This window comes from Brassica napus, chromosome C3 (genome assembly GCF_020379485.1).
Source record: "Brassica napus cultivar Da-Ae chromosome C3, Da-Ae, whole genome shotgun sequence".
Taxonomy (NCBI): Eukaryota; Viridiplantae; Streptophyta; class Magnoliopsida; order Brassicales; family Brassicaceae; genus Brassica; species Brassica napus.
Window position 1 is genome coordinate 19,697,472 of NC_063446.1, and position 6,000 is coordinate 19,703,471.

Sequence of the window (6,000 nt, forward strand, 5' to 3'; positions counted from 1 at the left end):
CAATCTGAAGCCAGTTATCAAACCAGAATAAGGTGGCTTTGCCATTCTCTATCTCAGACCGGAGAAAATATGCAGCTTGGTCCCTAAGTTTCAACAGTTTACGCCATATCCAAGATCATGCATACTTATCGTTAACGTCCCAAAAGTTGTGAGTACGCAACAGATAAGCCTTCGTCCAAGCTACCCACAGAGAACCAGAGTTCGTGAGTAATCTCCAGATCAAGCTAAGCGCGAACACTCTTGAAGTGTCCGGAGATACTTGTGAATTCTGATAAGACCTCAAACACACCCTTCAGTGAAGCAGCTGCACCATCAGTGAAGATCATTAGATCGTCCGCAAAGCTTAGGTGTGTTAGGTTTACCTTGCTGCAGGAGGGATGAAACCCAATACGCTGAGAAAGAGAGACGCCTTATTGAGCATTCTTGACAATACATTGATGGCAATGACGAACAAATACGGGGAGAGAGCACAACTTTGTCGCAGGCCCCGTTCACTACCAAAGAAGCCTTCCAATTCCCCATTAACTGAGACAGAGAAAGCAGCGGTGGAGAGACATGTTTGAATCCAGTGAATAAACATATCCGGAATACCCATTGCGCTAAGGGTATTCATGATGAAAGACCAGTTTACAGAATCGAAAGCCTTCGAGATATCCAGCTTGAGAACACTACGGGGTTGGATTGATTGCTTGTGATAGTCTTTGACCAGTTCAGTAGCTAGTAGGACATTTTCAAGCAGCAGTCGACCTTTGACAAAAGCGCACTGGTTTGGCTCAATTAGCTCCGGAAGCAACACCTTAAGTCTGTTTGCGAGAATCTTAGAAATCACTTTGAATATGATATTGCAGCAACTGATAGGTCTGTAGTCTTTGATCTCCTTTGCATCCCCATGTTTTTGTATAAGTGTCAGTATTGAAGCATTAACGCCTCGAGGCAGAAACCCATACATGAAGAAGGACTGAACTGCTATGACAAAGTCTTGTTAAATAATATCCCACGATGCTCGATAAAACTCAGCTGGAAAGCCCTCAGGTCCTGGAGCTTTACTAGACGGCATGGAGAATAACACATTTCGTATCTCAGCCTCCGATATAGGATGGGTAAGGAGCTGAGCAGTGTGCTCCGGACATCTGAACTCCATGAGATCAGAAAGTTTCGGAAGAACCCCCATTGTAGCGTTTACCGGACTATGCTTGAGAAAGCTTTCGAAGTGTGCAGCAGCCGTAACTTTTATCTGATGAAGATCAGTAATTACCTCTCCAGAAGGTAAGGTGAGCCTCCTTATCATATTGAAAGAGGTTATACTCTGGACAATCTTAAAGAAGAATAAAGTATTCTGGTCACCATGTTGCAACCAAGTGATTCGGGACTTCTGACGTAAAAAGATCTCCTCTATCGCTGCCCAATGATTCCAGACAGTCATGGCGTCTGCAGCTACTTCAAATGTAGTTTCATTTGGGTCCTGAAGCGCTATCTTTTGCTTGTCGCAGAGTTCATCAAAAGCTTCCCGAGTTAGTTGTGGGATATTACCAAACTTGTTCTTGTTGAGTCTACGCAGCGTTGGCTTGAGAAGCTTCAGTTTCTTATGGAACCTATACAGCGCTGAGGTGGAATGAAACAGAGCCTCAGTGGAGTCCCAAACGGTGGCGACTGTGTCAAGAAAGTCCGGATGATCTACAAGGAAGTTGAAAAATTTGAAAGGTCATTTATTTCCCGGGGGGGGGGGGGGGGTCTCTCTAACCGAACCCAACAACGTGTGTGATCAGAGACGCCTGAGGGCTCAACACTTGCATAAGAATGTGGGAAATGGTGCAGCCAGTGGTCATTTACAAGTACACGATCCAGTTTTTTTTGCAATAGGGTTCTCTTTTTGCTTATTAGTCCAGGTAAAAGTACGTCCAAGAGAGGCAAGATCAGTGAGATTGCAGGCAGCTACTGCATACTAAAAAGCCTGCATTCCTCTGAGATTTGCGTTTGATAAAGTACCCATGGAATGCTCTGAAAACGCTAGAGTTTCATTGAAACCACCCATCACAATCCATGGGACTCCGGTGAAAGCATACTGCGCTTTAATGTATGACATTTCGCTCCACAAGTGCTGCCTGTCAGCAGTGAAGTTTGAAGCGTATACACATGAACAGAGAAATTGTTCGCCTGTGTCGGAAGTAACCCAGACGGTGATACATTGGGAACTCTTAAACATAGGAGTAATCGAAACATTTTCCGCCCAACAGATCCATATTTTGCCTAGGCGGTGATGATCATACTTGGTAAGAAAATTCCATTGAGGAAGAGCAGGGTTGGGAATAGATACACTGTTTTCTTCTCAAACACGAGTTTCGACAAGACAACCAAAAGAGGGTTTAACAGATTGAATCCAAGAACGAAGAGCTGTTTCTTTGCGCATTTTGTTGAAGCCCCTTGTGTTCCATGCAAATAATGATATCATCACATTAGTGTCTCCGTGAGGAGACATGATTTGTTTGCTTGTTCTTGGCACCCTTTGTTTGATCTTTTTTGTTCCCAACATTCACATTTGGGTTACTTTTCTGATTCTTCTTATTTTTTCCAAGCTTCTGTTTCTCCATTTGTTTCCTCTTCTCAAGAACTACCTTAGACTCCACTGACCTTTCCTCTTCAGAGCTGGAGCTCTCATCCTCTGCTTCCACCTCCCCTTCTTCAAGTTCAGTGCTAAGCAAATGGAATCGGGACGGCGAGCTAGTGCTGGGAAGGCGAGCTCTAAGGGATCGTCAACCATGGCTTCTCATTATCATGGATCTCAATCTCTTTCTCTACCTTGTCTGAAACGCTATCGCGAGATGTCATTCCAGTACAGGGTTCCCAATATATATATAATTTGAGACCTCATTAGCCACGACCGAACCTGCCTGTAAGTCATCAGTTCCAGTGCCCTAAGCAACCTGTTCTTTCTCCTTCGCAACTTCTTCTTTATCTTTAATGCGCTTCTTCTTGGAACATGTTTTGTCTGTGTGTCCCCATTTCTGGCAATCAAGGCATCGTGGAGGCAGCCACGGATAACTCACGGAGATGGTTTTACCCGATCCCCTAACTTTGATACTTGCTGGTAGAGGTTCCTCTAGGTTCATAACCACTAGCAGGCGAGCAACGTCAAGCCGAACGCACCGTTCCGTATTCAGGTGAAGCTTCACCGTGCGTCCAATAGTATCCCCAAAAAAAGTAAGACCATTTTGGGAGAATAGGTGATCCGGAACCCCCTGGCGATCTACCCATAGCGGGACAGCAGTGAGATCAGGTTGAGCAGACGCTGTTGCGGGGCTCCACTCGCGCACCACAATAGGTATATAATCAATGTGCCAGAAGGTTCTCTTCAGGACTCTCTCCTTGAGTTGTGGGTTATCAATACAGAATAGAACTGTTCGTGGACTGATGAACTGTGCATCGATCTTAGCAGGCTTGTCCGGGAAAGACCAGATTCTGTTGACAATGGCATGAACTTTGCCGATATGGGGAGCATTCCCCATGAAGTTTCCAACAATATATGCAGACCACAATGGTTTAGAATCAGACAGTAGCTCCTCTGGTAGACCAACAGAAGCAACACCCCCTTTCAGATCAGCTACCAGGAAGTAACGGACAACATTTGAAAACTTTTCTTCCAGATCACGCGAACTTTGAGCAGCGACCTGAGAGTAGGACTTTGCAGGGGATTGGAAAAGGCCTGGATCTCCAGGTGGAGGTGAGAACCCCATACCTCCGATCCCCAGAGCCGTGGGGCGTACGGAAGACAAGGGCGTCTAGGGCTTCATCGCTCGGGCTTCGTCGCTCGGGCTTCGTCGCTTTCAAAAAAAAAAAAACATAACAATTTTTAACTACTAGGGGTTGTCCGTGCTCGCGCGGAATATTATTTACTGTTGTTAAATATGATATTTTTGGATGATGCAATTATGTGGTCAATATTTATTTGTGAAGAGCATGATTTAGTATTTTATTATGTTATGTAGTATTAGGTTATAAGTTAATATAATATATGTTTGTCTTTTCAATAATGTGTTGTTGTGTGTATAATAGTATTTGTTAGTGGTGAATTGAGCTTCTAATATAAAGCATATTGAATTTCAATAACTTTGCATTCAAACATTTGTTGATTCTAACATTAACGGTTTCATCGTCAAATTTTTATTTCATATCTTCACATTTTTTAACATTATTCATTTTTTTAATAACATTGAACATTATTCTCCTAAGATATTTTTTCCGTCTCCGCATATTTTGACTTGAGCCGTCACCATCTCTTGATTTTGTTGACATTTCCGGTGTGCGGTGTTTCTTGCCATCACCGGAGAAAGACTCACATTTGTTTCTCTTGCTTTTCCTCGTCTTATTCTCTTGTGAGATTATCTGATATTTGTTGTAGATCAGGCTTATGAGTTCCTAGTTGTGCGGTTGTTTCTCATGATGTTGTCCACTGTTCTGGTCAATATTTGTCCTCTTCTTCCTTGTATTTGGCTAATGTTAGGAACTATATCTCTTTGGGTTGGGTCAGAATTTAGCTGTCTTTAATGTTGTGTTCCTCGTAGTTGGCCTGCCGTTGATAGTCCCTGCTCATCTTGGTTTTCAAGATCTAATTTTTGGTGATCTGACTTTTATGTTCTCTTCATAGCTCGAGGATGGCTTCACAGTTTGCTGATTTTGTGTAGTCTCCTTTTCTATCTTTGTTCTCTCATCTCGTTGCACTTTTCATCGCTGGTTGCGTCTCTGGTGGCTCTCCATTTTTCCATGTTTGGCACTTCTGGTTTGGATATTGTTTTCTTTCGTGTATGTTTTGTGGGCTTGGAAAATTATATCTTGTCTCAAACTTGAGTTCTTGTTTCTCTGTGGTTGGCTTCCATTCTCCCTTCCTTAGGTTGTTTTTCTTCTTCTCCTATTTTCCTTGGTATAGGTGTGTGGAGTTAGTCTTTTGGAGTTTTGGTCTCTTCTATTCAAAGCTTTGTGGTTCTTCATTGGCATGTGTTCATTGTATGTGGTTGTTTTGTTTGTGAGGTGCTGCTTACCTCTTAGCTGGTAGTTGTCCTTTAGGCATGTGTTTTCCTGATTCTTGGTGACTTTGGTCTTCTCGTGATTATTTTTCCTTTGATCCGCTTTTTTGGTGTTTTGGATTGGTGTTTGATCGCGTTCATTTGTATTCCAGACCTTTATTGAGTTAGTGTTAATATAATATTTTACTTTTTCTTTGTGATTGTGGAGATTTAGGTTTAGATTATGTGTCATACTCTAGTTTTTTAGTTTAGTTATTTTATGATTTTTAATAGTAAAATAAATTCATAATTTATAAATAAAATAATAGAAAATAGTAAAAACTAATAAAAAAGTTTATGTTAGTTTTTAGTTGTGAATAAATAAAACATTTAAAATATATTTATATTTTTTTTATTCATCTTCAATTTTATTGATCAATAAAATAGATTATAAAACTTCATATAATAATGGTTAGTGTGAAAAAAGATTATAGTACACAATTAGAAAGTATTAAACCAAATTGTAAAAGTGTAAAAGAAGAAAGACCTAAAATGTAAAAACAAAAATATATGGGGACACATGTCATCAAATCTCCATACCACTTGTCATAAGAAGAGAAAAAACTAACTTTATATATATAGATTTCTAGTTCCGAGCATCATTTTTATTGGATGAATTCATGTAGATAATAGATCATTTATCATTGTTCCACCATCTTTGCCCAAAAAAAAAATCATTGGTCTACCATAAGTTAGTTAAAAGGAATTATGTAAATGCCACGAAGTTTGTGATTATATAATATATAAAAGTACCACATATGTGTTTTAATTCAACTACCTTCCAAAGATAGTTTTACAAAGTGATAATTATTAATTACTGCTTACTCATATCTCCTTGCACACGCTGCATGTATGCATGTAAATTCATATCACATCATTTGTATTCATGGTCTCTCGCAGCCTTCTGTTCTCTTCCCACTATATAAACACCACCCATCGACCA